Source organism: Zootoca vivipara, chromosome 10, assembly GCF_963506605.1.
Source record: "Zootoca vivipara chromosome 10, rZooViv1.1, whole genome shotgun sequence".
NCBI classification, from domain to species: domain Eukaryota; kingdom Metazoa; phylum Chordata; class Lepidosauria; order Squamata; family Lacertidae; genus Zootoca; species Zootoca vivipara.
Window position 1 is genome coordinate 28,249,517 of NC_083285.1, and position 14,594 is coordinate 28,264,110.

General features: G+C 43.1%; 1 protein-coding gene across 4 annotated transcripts in view; it reads left to right on the top strand.

Annotated features, from left to right (window-relative positions):
- The first annotated feature begins 1,223 nt into the window (after window positions 1-1,223).
- CNOT2 (CCR4-NOT transcription complex subunit 2) overlaps window positions 1,224-14,594 on the top strand; it is a 60,651-nt gene continuing 47,280 nt past the window's right edge. For 2 of the 4 annotated variants that reach the window (XM_035126836.2, XM_035126839.2), the window contains exon 1: window positions 1,374-1,435. The gene's annotated coding sequence lies outside the window, so the exon portion shown is untranslated. Of the gene's footprint in view, window positions 1,436-1,605; window positions 1,997-14,594 lie in introns of those variants that run through there. The other 2 variants (XM_035126838.2, XM_060279666.1) reach the window with 2 other exon arrangements.

Genomic DNA, 14,594 nt, shown 5'->3' on the forward strand with positions numbered 1-14,594 from the left:
CACCACTCGCTTTTACTGTGTCACAAGTTATCCTATGGACTTATCTCTTAGACCAGGGGTGGCCAACTTCCAAGAGACTGTGATCTACTCACAGAGTTAAAAACTGGCAGTGATCTACCCCCTTTGGGGGGGGGGTTCAGGTTGAGGTTGTTGAGCTTTTTTAGGAAGGAAAGCCATCCATGTTTTGGCGGGTTCGGGTTAAAGTTGAGCGTTTTTTAGGAAGGAAAGACCTGTTTGGGGGGCTTCGGGCCAAAGATGTAGAGCTTTTTTAGGGGAGCCAAAGTTGCTGAGCTGCTTTGGGGAGAGCCAGTGATCTACCAGTGATCTACCACAGATGTCCAGTGATCTACCAGTAGATCACGATCTACCTGTTGGACATGCCTGTCTTAGACCAAGGTTTCCCAAACTTGGGTCTTCAGCTGTTTTCGGACCGCAATTCCCATCATCCCTGACCACTGGTTCTGCTTTTGTACCATTTGTTTGTGCTAATACTTTAAATTGTGATGGATGAAGGGCGGTCTACAAATTTTAACAACAACAACAATAATAACAACGGGAGTTGTAGTCCAAAAACAGTGGGAGATGGTAGTTTGAGAAACCCTGTCTTTAAACCATTTCCCCATCGTTAAGAGAAGTGTCTGAAAACTTTTGAGGCATTCCTCAATGAAGAAACGGGTACTACTCTTAGGCCTGCTTTGCAAATGGCCGAATCCTTACCCAAAAGACACCACACACTGGGAAGCCCTGTCTATGTGCCAGACAGAACACGCGTGGAAGGCCATCACACATGACAAGGTGCATTCAAATCCCTAGATTCGTATAGGAATTTTATCACCTGGGGTGGGAGGGTGAGCGTAGCTTTTGGAGTAGGAATAAACCAGGGACTATCCTGGCCTCAGTGGTCGGGAGGAGAAAGGAGCCTCCTCACCCCCCCCCGGCTCAGATGAAGGGGCTCTTGCGACCCCCCGCGCCACAACTCGCTCTCCCAAAGACGTGTGTAAAAGGTTCCCTCCCTCCCAGCGCGTAAATAACGGCTCCCCCCGCCCGCCCGCTTCCCCCGGATGTCTCGGGATCTCTTCTTCTCCCACAAGGCCGCTCTCTCTTCAGCAGGGCCTGGCGTCGCCGACATCCTCCTCCTCCTCCTCGGGCTCGCAAGCGCCATCCGCCGACCGGGCTCCGCGCCGCGAGAGCGAGACTCCTCCGCGCCCGCCCGAAGAAGCGAGGCCGCGTTTCCCCCCTCGGAGGCTCTGGCGGACGACAGGCGCCTGCAGGCCGGCATCGAGCGCTGGTCCCGTGGTTGCTGCCGGGCGGCGGCAGCGGCGACGGCGAGGTCACGACGGCAGCGGCGGGGTCAGAGGGTAAAGGTCGCTCCCCCAGCATCCTCCGTGCAGGGTGCTCAGCCATCTTGGATCCTCGGGACAAGAAAATTCATGCGGTGAGTTCGGCCCGCTTCTCCTCCCCCCTCCGCCGCCTCTCCCCCCCGCCGCGGCCCAGCTCGGCAGCTCCCGGGGGAGCTCGCGGGCGCCGGGGGAGGCCTTCCTGACGGCTCCGGCCCGCTTCATCCCGCTCGGTTTCCGTTTGCTTTTGTCTCTCTCTCTCTCTCTGAGGGAGAGGAGCGGGGGGGGGGAGAGATGCCTGAGGGGAAGAGGAGGAGGAGGGCGAGCGAGGCGACGCGCAAGCTCTGAGAAGGCAGCCCCGAGGCCCGGCCCGGAGCAAGGAGGGAGTGGGTGGGAAGCCCCGCCGCGGGAGGCGGCACCGCGGAGGCCCGTCAGGGCCGCGTCCTGCTTTTGCCCGGCCGCTCCTCCCCTGGGCCCACTGCTTCCGTTCCCGCCGCCGGCCGACTCGGGTCGGGTCCTGCCTGCGCCTCCCGCCCAGCCGCCGCTCGGCCTAGTCGCGGCCGCCTCCGCTCTTCTCCCTCTTTCCCGCCTCCCGCGCTGCTGCCCTTTATGCCACCCGGGTGCGAGCGCCGCGTCCCCCCCGATGCCTGAGGCTCCGGGTAAGGAAGCGACAAAGCAGAGCTCTCTGCCCCTTCCCGCCGCCTCGCGTCTTTCTCTCCTAAGCGGGAGGCGGCCTCGGCGGCCTGTTTATTAGAATGCAAGGCCCGGGATGGAGAAGGAGGGTTCTCTTTGCATTTGCTGGTGGAGGTGGGGGTTTCGCCGCAGCCGTACGACCCAGCGGCTGTGAAGAGCCTCCTTCCGGCCCCCGACGAGGTTTGCAGAACAAACTTGCGAGTGAGCGGTTGCGCTGTCTTCCAGGACGAGGTCTTTCTTGCGTGGATGGGCTTGTTTTTGTTTTGCTCGCTCGGGAGCATGCACTGCAGTTCCCCCGCGGTAAACTGATAACGTGTGTGTGTGTGTGTTTGTGTGTAAATAGTAACATTGCATTTGGGGGTGGGGGTGGGGTGGAGAAGCAGCTCCCTGGAGGAAGTGGCAAGGCTGCCCTTTGTTCGCGTTGAAGCTGTGTGTAATAATGTGGCCGATCCTGTCAGCATTTAGTGAGCAGGAGTGAGGTTTTTGATGAGACAGAGATGGTTTGGGCCATTAAGAAGTTTTGATACCTGGCTGCTTAAAAAAAAAGTTCGAAGTTGAGGCCTTGTATGTAGCACATCTTTCAGTCGTGGCAAACTGCAACCTGCAAAACAGATCATGTTAGAACACTGATTGCATTGAAGCTTCCCCTGCATAGCCCCTGCTTTTTAAGCAAATATCATGGTGATTCTTACAATTGCATGGTGGTTGTGATGTGGCATTCCAGAGTCCATATTGTAGACCTTAACATGCTCTTGTAAAGTTTATAGGGGAGTTGTAAGCATCCCAGGCAGCTGGTTGTTTTGGTCCTGTGTTGGCCTGCTGGCATCTAGATTTTAGGTATAGGCTGTAAGATTCAGAAACAGTTTTGTGAGTCTGCTGAGCTTTCTACTTGGAATTTGTGTACTGTATTGTTTCAGTCCCTAATTTACAGTTTGCTTTTCCAAAAAACTTATGGTGGGAGTAATACTTAGCATTAATGACTTGTGAAATATTTGGGGAGTGGAGTGGAAAGTCAGTTGTCTTTTGCTGCTGGTAATTAATTTAATCTGTAGACACACACAGAGTAATCAACATTAAAAAGACTACATGGAAGCTGTTTCAATACGATACACAAAATAATACATCTGATCATAAAGCACAAATCATTTCTAGAAACACTGTTCACTTCATTTACTATTTGGTGAAAGATGACAACAACAAACATTGGTGTTCCTGAAATAGAAATTGTCAGCTTTGATCTTAAAGATGCCATGAATGTGTGCAGGGAAATCTTTTAAATACCATTGTTTAAGAAAAATTATTTTTAAGGGAAAGTTAATAAAGAACAAAGGTTACTGACAAGGCTGGATACTGAAAATTGTGTAAGTAATGCACACCAATAGATTTCTAATACAGTATGATGTAAAATGTCAAGCAGGTAATACCATTCTTTAAAAGAAAACCAGAAATGGGTATTCAGCTCTTAATGAGATATGCATAGATTCTACCAAAGTCCATGTAGTGTAAGTTCTAAAAGCTACTCTGGTTGTTGTTTGTGAGGGTGAACTACTACTTCAGTGACTTCAGAAAATTGTTACAGATCATGACTTTCTTCTTCTTGTTGATAAAATATTATCAGTGATGTGGCTTTTTCAGAAAGAAATTGAATAGAATATTTTCCTGGAATTTTTATGTGTGCAAATGGGGATAATTTCATCCGTAATTTTTCTGATGTCATAAAGTTTGATCTAATTACACACTGTTTATATTACTTGTATTTAGTGAGCAAAGCTAAAAACTTGCCTATTTTTTTGCAACTGGGATCCATACATTGTTGCTGATGGACTTCTTGAATGGGAAATTTTCCACAGAAAAAGCGCTGGAAATTTTTCCATCCATCACCATTAGTTATGCCTTAGAGCAGGGGTTCCCAACAAAATTTTCTCGAGGACCCCTCATCGAGCCGCTATTGTGACAAGGACCCCCATTAATTCCTAATCCTAAAATTAAAAAGTGAGAGCCAAATTAAGAGTCTTTTTATATTTTATATTTATACGTTTTTTACAGTTACAACCGAGTACTCCATCAGTATACAGTTAGTTTTAATTTTCAGTTCTTAATGAGATGAACCACTTTTTAACCAACGGTCCATTTTTAACTATGTGAACTGTAGCTTCCGCGAAAAACAACGCTTTGTTTACAAACACTACTGTTTTACAAAGAGGCAGCGCACGCCAGGGAGGAGGGAGGGGAATGGAGAAGACAGGGTACCTGCGCAGTAGCGCACAAATGAAGCCGATGCGCGCAAAGCATCTTGGGGAGGTGAGCGTTAGTAGAATGCGCGCGCTGCCTCTTTGCAAAACAGTAGTGTTTGTAAAGCGCCACCTAACGGCATACAGCAGAACTACTGCCTCTATCTAATTCTAGTTTTGCGCTAGACTCTGCTCATGCAGGAAGCGGCCAAAACAAAAAATCTGTTATCATACGAAATATATTTAATATATATTTTTTTCTAATAGCATCTTGCGGACCCCTCTGGCATAGCTCGCGGACCCCTGGGGGTCCGCGGACCACCTGTTGGGAACCACTGCCTTAGAGTAAAGATTTTCAACCTTTTTGAGTCCACAGCTCCTTTGACCCAGCTACATTCTTTCTGTGGGTCTTAGAAGCCCAGTTATGTCACCCTTTGCCTTCAGAGTCAGCAGCCCCTCGCCCCTTTTCAAGCATGCTCCCTTGTGGAGTGTTCCCTCAGCCTCCTTTCCCCTCTCCTTGGGAGTCCTCTGGGCAGCTGCAGCTGCCGCCTCCGGTCTGAGCTGCCTTCCCTGCCCCAAAGAGAGGTGCCTTTTCACACTGCCCTACAGGACTTGGAAAGCACCCCCTGGCCAGTCCCAGAGCCATCATTCACCTGAGAAGCTTGTAACCAGGGGTGCTGTAACAAACAGTTGTGCAAGTCTTTTGGAGGCAGATGCAAGAGGGCATCAGAGGAGGGGGAGAAAGGAAAGAGGGATAAAGGCCAGTGTTGCCTGCAGCACCCCTGACTATCATTCAAGGCACCCCAGGGAGCCATGGCACACTGGTTGAAAACCACTGCCTTTGAGGTTTCTTCTCATTTTAAGCAAGACATGACGTATAGATTTATGTACTAAAGTAACTGCAGAAAATGATTAGTAATTATCAGGAGTAGTTTGTTTTTAAACTCAAAAAGTTGTACTTCAATGATGCTCCCTGAAAAGTTGTCAGATACTCATGTAACTGAAGCAGAGCTCTTCTGATGTCTCTGGTGGATATTTTTATACCGTAGAGTTTGGTTTTCCATGGTGAGACTTGTGTATGGATTCACTGCACAAAATTTTGAACTGTTTAAAGACTGTAACTTTGAGTACATACGGTACAACTTACCTGTTAAACTTGAGTATTGTGATTAAAAGTTGCATGGAGTAGGTGACATTTTCTGGAATTACTAATATGTAACATAATGATTGATATTGCCCATCGTTAATGCATAGAGTTGGATTCAGAGTTGGCCTTCCTATAAATGGAAGGGACTGCAATCCATTGGAGGCTCCTGCTGATGGAACTGGGGAGCAGGCGGGTGCGAGGAGGCTGATTCTCAGTGTAGACTCCCACACCACTTCACACACTGTTAAGAAGGGTCTCTCAGCCCTCTGGAACAGACTTTCCAGGGGAATGATAGAATTCACAGAAAGCAAGGGAACTCTGGATCCAACTATACATTACTTGGAAGTCATGAATTGTGGCAGTACTTCATTTGCAGAGCAGTCCTGTTCATGTTTGCGCAAAACTAGTTCCACTGTTTCAGTGGTGCTTACTTCCATGTAAGTGTGCCACTTAAAGCACATTACCATGTTCTACAATTTGCCATGGAGATACATTCCTCTTTGCTTATTAAAACTGCAGTGTACCTGGAAGTAAACCCACTTTAATTCAGTTACACTTATTTCTGAGTAAACATGCAGAGAAATGCATTCCATGTTCAGTAGAGTGTCTGAAATACAAAAATTAATGATATAAAATCAAGTTTCTTTCAAGGATTCAAAATAGATATTCCCAAAGTTACCACACTGTGACCATTACTGTTTCTTTATTTCTTAAGTCCTTCATAAAATTGTTTGCAGTAGTTTCAGAGTAATGCAAGTGTGAGTTTCTTTCTCTTTTTTTAAAAGGCTATTTAAGGCAACTTAAGATGAACATGTAATGGTTATTTATGATGGAATTAATATATTAGGTAATGTTGTTTAGTCATTTAGTCGTGTCCGACTCTTCGTGACCCGACCCCATGGACCAGAGCATGCCATGCACTCCTGTCTTCATATCAGATAATAATTTGGTCTAATTATGTAATATTTACAGGCAATAAAATTCCACGTGCTGATTGACAGCAGTTTCCCAGAACATGTATATACAGTAGATGCTTGCACAATAATTATTTATGTACTACTTAAGTAACGTGTTGTTTACATGTCACTTTCACATGGAATTGCTTTCTGTGTAGACAGTATATAATACTTGAGGCAGTCTTTGTCCTCTGAAATTCTCCTGCACTTCCTGGTTTGTTAAGGTATCTCAGCACACGTTGTGACACACTAGACATGAAATTTCATGAGGGTGAAGGTGATAACAGTTGTTTGTATAATAAGATGTCTTCATAGAATGAAGAAATACTATTAGAATGTCAAAGAGGGTAGTGAATAGTCAAGTCAATATATTATGGAGATTCTACCTGTTTCTATATGTATGTTCACCTGAGCACTTTTAATTTATCACTTTAGCTTGTTGCTTGCTTCTGTTTTTAGCAGTTATGTGTGAAATACACAATATATGCCTACTCAGAAATGAGCCCCATTGAGTTCAGTGGTGTTACTCCCAGATGAGTGGATATAGACTTGCAGCCTTGGGTATTAATCAGAGTCAATACTGTTATTGAACTGTTTTAGTGATGAAATTGAAATGCTTAACAAGTAGCCTGTGACATCATTAAACCTCTTGGCACATTTGAACTAGCTTTAAAAGTCAAAAATGTACTTTTACAAGTTACAGAAAGATTTGCAACCTAATTCAAAATTTTGCATAGGATTTGGCCTCCTGGCAGGTTCCTTGTGATAAGAAGCTTTTCCTATTTATTTCCGAGAAGTGGACAATGTAAAGCTCTGACGTATACAAGTAGTAGTCTTGTGTGTTGGGACTCAGATATGCCTGCCATTTAAACTTGCCTTTTTAGCATACACATACCATTAAAAAGTTGTTTACATTTTTACTGATAATACTTTTGTATATTAAGTACTCTCAAATTATGTTATTCAAAAGCTAAACTAGTAAATTTATTCATTTAGATTTAAAAACATTTCAGAACATCCAGTTCTGGATGTTCAGGGTTGTATCTAACTAAGCCTCGGGTTACGAACACCTCGGGTTATGAACTACGCAAACCCAGAAGTATTTTCACCGCGCGTGCGTTCTGCACTTGCGCAGAAGCGGCGTGCACGGTTAGGCACATGCACAAAGCAATAAAGTTGCGCTTTGTGCATGTGCAAAATGGCGCTTCGGGTTACGACCATTTCGGGTTACGAACTGCGTCCCGGAACGGATCGTGTTCGTAACCCGAGGTACCACTGTACTCTGACTAGATCCACTGAAATAAATGAGCTTAAAATAGCCATAGTTTTCATGGGTGTAGTTAAGCCACACTTGTTTGGATACCACTCTTGGTTCTAAAATCAACTTTGGGGCTTCCTGTGACTTTATTTATTACAATAACTTATATCCCATCTTTCTATGGAAATTGTGTGCTGTTTGGTTGTTACAAATAACAGTACAGACTTTCAGATCAGAAAATATCTGACTGTTCTGCCAGGTAGCTACATGCTTCCTTTAAACAGTTATGGGTTGTGAGGACTTTATTTAGGGTTGGACCTCTTCTCCGGAAAAAATTGTATACTAGAATTCTGTTTTCATTTTTAAAAATATTCCTCCTCAAACTAAATATAGGCCTTGAATGCAACGCAGTTGGAGAGCCTCTGTCCATAGCTCATACAATTTCTTTGTCTTGGCAGAGGGACTGTAATTGATGGTTTTTAAAACAGTTATTTGGGTTATGAAGTATACAAATGCTAGGAGGCTCTTTTGAACTAAAGTATGTAAAAACAGAACCTGTTTATAATGCTGCCAAGTAGCCAAATGAACCTCTGCCTGACGTATTAGTGTGCTTTTGCTATGCAATATGCAGATACACCTTTTCATAGTATAGAGATAAATGTTGTTACCTGTAATGTCTGCTCATCCAGTTTCTGTTAGAGGTACAGAAAATGGACAACCCACTGTACATTAAAAGATAATTTTGATGAAGATGGCAGGTTTTTATATTTCATGTGACCTTGAAATTGTTTGGCATTGTTAAGTTGCACAAGAATAAAAGGAATGGACTCTCTAGGTACCAGGGAGAGAGTAGTGCAGAGTGTGTGTAGTAAAATTTAACAAGAGATGTTAGTTTTTAGTATCTTGGAAAGCTTTAAGCTTTAAGTCTAGGGTTCAAAATTAGCAGGGTGCCAGGTGCATTTTGCACCTAAAGATTCTCCATTTGCGAGAACCTTAAAAAGTCTGGATACTTACTATTTTCTGCACCTGTCTGACATTCAAAGATTACTGAAATGCATGTGCTTTGAAACCTCAAAGTATATGTTAAGGATAGACAATATGTCAAAGAGTTTAACAATAAGGAGTAGAGTGTTAGAAAAAAATGAAGTATGGTACCAATATTTTTATTGTGAACACCAAATTAAACATGTATTAACAAATTCTGCTAAAAAATTGATACTAACAATGTGTCACTTACGTGAATTGCGTATTAGTTCATGCTTATCAAAATAAATAGAGTCCCCCCCCATGGTGACTAGACAATCTGTTTTGACTCCCACAACCTAGGTCCCAAAAGCCATTTGGCTCCTAGCTTTTCTGTCCCACTTTCTAACACTGTTCAAGCCCATTAGGATTTGAAATATATTTGTTCTTATTTGAAATACATTAATTAAGAATGTGTATTTGGATTTCATTAATGAAATCAATCTGATATGAAAACACTTTCATCTTCATAGAATAATAGTATAAAGAAGATACTGGAACTTAAAATATGAACGTTGCCTTCCTAGAGCACATTATCGAACATTCAAAAAGGAGAGATAAAGTAATCATGGGATACTTCAGCTACCCTGATATCTGTTGGAACTCAATCCCAGCCAAGAATGTAAAGTCCAACAAATTCCTCAGTTTCTTCACTGAGAATTTCATTTCCCAGAAGCTTGAAGAAGCAACAAGGAGATCATGTGTCTTGAGCCTAATGGAGGAACTGGTTGGCAAAGTGGAAGTACTGGGAACCTTGAGAGGAAGTGATCATGTCCTCTTGGGTTTCATGACAGAGGCAAGGGAAAGTTGAGTGTAGTTGGACATGCACCCTGGACTTTAAGAAGGCCGATTTCAAAATGCTTAAGGAACTTCTGGGTGAGATCCCATGGTCAGAAATATTCAAAGAGAAGGGAGTCCAAGAGGAATGGGAGTTACTTAAAGGAGAAATATTGAAGTCCTAAATGCAGACAATTCCAACAAGGGAGGCATCTAAAGAAACTAGTGTGGCTACAGATGAGCTGAGATTTAACAAGAAATGGAAGAAAGGGGAAATCACAAAGTAAGAATATACATGAGCAGCCAGCAAATGTAGGGAGAAGGTCAAGCAGACCAAAGCTCAGAATGAGTTCAGGCCTTCAAGAGAGGGTAAAAATAATTTTAAAAGGTTTTTTCAACCATGTTTGAAAAAGCAAAAGAAAGAAAGACTATGTATTAGGTCCTCTGCATGGGGAAATGCTCTTGGGTGGCAGAGAGAAGGTAGAACTACTCAACATGTACTTTACCTTTGTCTTCACTTAAAAGGAAAGCAGTGCCCAACCTGGTGATAACACAATAAATGATGCAAGGAGAGAGCTTCAACCCAATATAGGAAAATAGGTGGTAAGGGAACGCCTAACTACTTTAAATGACTTCAGATCTCCAGGCCCTGATGAGCTGCATCCAGGGGTACTAAAGGAGCTTGTGGATGTAATTTCAGAGCCTGTCTATAATCTTTGAGAATTATTGGAGACAGGTGAGGTCCCCGCAGAAATGTCTGCACTATGAAAGGTCTTAGAACAGGTAATTAAATGGTCTATGAGCACTTATAAAAGTTGTGATTACTAAGATGCAGGCATGGGTTTCTCAAAAACAAGTCATGACAGACAAATCTCATTTCTCTTTTTGGATTAGAGTTACAAGCTTGGAGGACCAGGGATGCTGTAGATGTAGTGTATCTTTCAATAAGACTTTTGACAAAGTCCTCCATGATATTCTTGCAGAGAAGCTGGTAAAATGGGGGCTAGACAAAGTTACTGTTAGGTGGATTGGTAGCTGGTTGACTGACCAAACCCAAAGAGTGCACTGCTCACTAATGGTTTCTTGTCGTTCTGGATAAAAGTGACAAGCTGGTACTGCAGGCTTCTGTCCTGGGCCCATTGTTCAACATCTTTACAAACCTCTTGGATGAAGGAATTGAGGGGATGCTCAGCAAATTTGCAGAAGACACCAAACTGGGAGGGTGTAGAATGCATAATCAAGGATTCAAGATGACCTTAATAGATTGGTGAACTGGGCCAAAAGTAACAAAATGAATTTTAGTAGGGACAAATGCATGGTTCTATACTTAGGCAGGAAGAACCAGATGCACAAATATAAGATGGGGGGGGGGAGACTTTGCTTGCCAGTAGTACATGTGAAAAGGATTGAGGAATTTTAGACACAAGCTAAACATGAGCTAAGCATGAGTGTGATGCAGCAGCAAAGAAAGCTAATGCTAGTCTAGGCTGTACCAACAGAAGTCTAGTGTCCTGCCCATTCAAGGGAAGTAATGGTCTCACTGTATTCTGCCTTGGCCAGCCCACACCCTGGAGTACTGTGTCCAGTTCTGGCCACCAGAATTTAAGAATGATGTTGACAAGAAGTTACAAGTTACAAGAAAGGAGATTCAGACTAAGCATCAAAAAGAACCTTCTGACAGTAAGAGCTGTTTGACAGTGGAATGGAGCTCCTTGGAAGGTGGAGGTTTTAAAGTGGAGTTTGAATGGCCATCTGTGATGGATGGTTTAGATGAGATTCCTTTAGATGAGATACAGTGGTACCTCAGTTTACAAACTTAATCCATCCTTCCACCATTCGGATTCCGTTCTTAGACCGAGGTAAAGTTCTCAAACCAAGACACTATTTCCGTTTTTGCAGAGTTTGTAAACCAAATCGTTCTTAAACCGGACTGTTCTTAAACTGATGTACCTCTGTATGTGAAAAGAGTTGAGAAGCCATTTTCATTTCATTCAAACCTTCCATTTTCTGAAGACCTTGAAGCTTGCCGTAAAAATTCAGAATAGGAAGCAATCGGTCTTTCAGACACAAATACTGTTAATACTGTTTTTTTTAATGCTTTATTTTATATTTCAGCATTACAAATCATATAAACACAGAAAGAAAGAAAGAAAGAATAAGATTTAAATATTAATCAATAAATTTAATACAAATCATACGAAATTCAAAAATTCAAAATTTGAAAATAATCTAAAAAGAAACCGTATAAGCAATCATAAAGCTAAAAGAAATACATATATAAAATAAATTATATAAACTATACAAAACACAGACACAAATACTGTTTAGATAAATAAAAAAATTATATTATTGTTTTAAGGAAAAAATATTTACTGGGATTGGAATAAAATTAATCATTATTTACTCAGTTACGTTGATGCTTGCTGTGTGAAGTAACAGTGGATAGTATTATAAAGTGTATTTGATATTCAAATTTATTGCAACTCCTTAATTACATTGTGGTGGTGTTTATATCTGTGAGCTTTTTCCAGAAATGATTTTTTTATGTTTATGTGTGAAAATGCTTTTAAGCTCAGATAACATAACTTACTTTTTGTTTGTTACAATGTTGATCTTTTCTATTATCTTTTCTTTTTTAGTTTCCTAATTGTCAAATACCGTATATACATGAGTATAAACCGACCTTTTCAGCATATTTTTTGTACTGAAAAAGCTCCCCTCGGCTTATACTTGAGTGAGGCTGGCAGTGGTGGAGGGACCGCTGGTCCCGCTGCCTCCACCCGCCTCTGGCAAGGGCAGGCACAGGAGCCGTGGTTGGAAGAGATGCTGCGCTGTGCCTCTCCAAACCGTGGCACCTATGTCTGCTCTTGAGAGTGGCAGAGGCGACGGCAGAGGGACAAGCAGTGCTTTCGGGCTGCTCCTTCCTCCTCCGCCACTGCCAACAGCGGCAAAGGCGGCGGCAGAGGAATGAGCAGCCTGAAAGGGCTGCTTTCGGGCTACTTCTTCCTCCTCCGCCACCTTTGCGATCTTCCTAGAACAATGAGAAAATGTACATTTCATGCTCCAGCTGTGCCGTTTCCTCCCCAGGGTGATAGGATTTTCTGCAAGTATCCACAGAGATACTGGCATACCTTCTCCCTTCCCAAGGACAGTAATTAGCTTTTTGAATAGCAGAAGGCTCTTTCCTGCATCAAGGGGCAAAAAACCAAGGCTGGACATAGCATTTTAAAAAAAGTTTCCTTGTATATCTATTGAGGTTAAGGATTCACCTTTCACACACATGGAAGGTATTCAGCGCAGCACCGCCTGAGATCAGCTATTAAGATTCTGCAGGTATGGAAAGGGGCATCTGCAAAACAGCAGAAAATGAATCTGCCAATCTGAAGTTGCTGCTATGTTGAAAAGCAAGGTGAAATGGCTCCCCAAGGTAAATCTGCCACCAGAAAAAGGGCAGAACAATCCTAGGAGTGCGTATACTGAAGCTTTGTTAATAGAGGCTGGATGCTCCGTTAACACGCTAGCCAATCTGCTAGCCAATCTGCTGAGTTTACATTTTGCCCATGGGATGTCTTCCTATTCTCTGCAGTTGCATTTTTAAAATGCCCCCCCCCCCCCAAGCAGCATGTTAGCAATCTGTGTCTGCCTACTCAGGAGTCAGTTGCACTAAGATTAAGATAATTTAATCCCAGGTAAGAGCATATAAGAATTGGTTGGTGGTTATACCAAGTCAGACAACCTGGGAACTTTTTTTAGCATTAGATCAAGCCATACCTCTACCAACCTAGAGTGTTGCCTACATCATTCCTCTAATTAGAAGCTTGTGTGGCTTCATGCCATGCTGCCATTAAAAAATGTTAATGAGAACAGCCTTTTCTAGCTTTATTGTGTACTCTGGAGATTGCATGGACACTTGATTTAATTTGCCTCAACATTTATTTATGCATTCCTTCCTAACGAATCTGCACTCTTTGTTTAAAATATTCAGGAGGCAGACATTAATAAATGGAGGCCTAGATATTGGATGCCAACAGGTTGGCAATATTTAAGCTAGTTTACTGTTTTTCTTTGAAATAAATATTCAAAAACATTTAACCTACCATTTAACCTATTTTTGAAATTTACCAGTAGCTGCTGCATTTCCCACCCCAGGCTTATACTCGAGTCAATAAGTTTCCCAGTTTTATATTCAGATCAGCTTATACTCGACTATACAGTGGTACCTCGGGTTGTTGTTGTTGTTGTTGTTGTTTAGTCGTTTAGTCGTGTCCGACTCTTCGTGACCCCATGGACCATAGCACGCCAGGCACTCCTGTCTTGCACTGCCTCCCGCAGTTTGGTCAAACTCATGTTCGTAGCTTCAAGAACACTGTCCAACCATCTCGTCCTCTGTCGTCCCCTTCTCCTAGTGCCCTCAATTTTTCCCAACATCAGGGTCTTTTCCAAGGATTCTTCTCTTCTCATGAGGTGGCCAAAGTATTGGAGCCTCAGCTTCACGATCTGTCCTTCCAGGGAGCACTCAGGGCTGATTTCCTTAAGAATGGATAGGTTTGATCTTCTCGCAGTCCATGGGACTCTCAAGAGTCTCCTCCAGCACCATAATTCAAAAGCATCAATTCTTCGGCGATCAGCCTTCTTTATGGTCCAGCTCTCACTTCCATACATCACTACTGGGAAAACCATAGCTTTAACTATACGGACCTTTGTAGGCAAGGTGATGTCTCTGCTTTTTAAGATGCTGTCTAGGTTTGTCATTGCTTTTCTCCCAAGAAGCAGGCGTCTTTTAATTTCGTGACTGCTGTCACCATCTGCAGTGATCAAGGAGCCCAAGAAAGTAAAATCTCTCACTGCCTCCATTTCTTCCCCTTCTATTTGCCAGGAGGTGATGGGACCAGTGGCCATGATCTTAGTTTTTTTGATGTTGAGCTTCAGACCATATTTTGCGCTCTCCTCTTTCACCCTCATTAAAAGGTTCTTTAATTCCTCCTCACTTTCTGCCATCAAGGTTGTGTCATCTGCATATCTGAGGTTGTTGATATTTCTTCCGGCAATCTTAATTCCGGCTTGGGATTCATCTAGTCCAGCCATTCACATGATGAATTCTGCATATAAGTTAAATAAGCAGGGAGACAATATACAACCTTGTCGTACTCCTTTCCCAATTTTGAACCAACC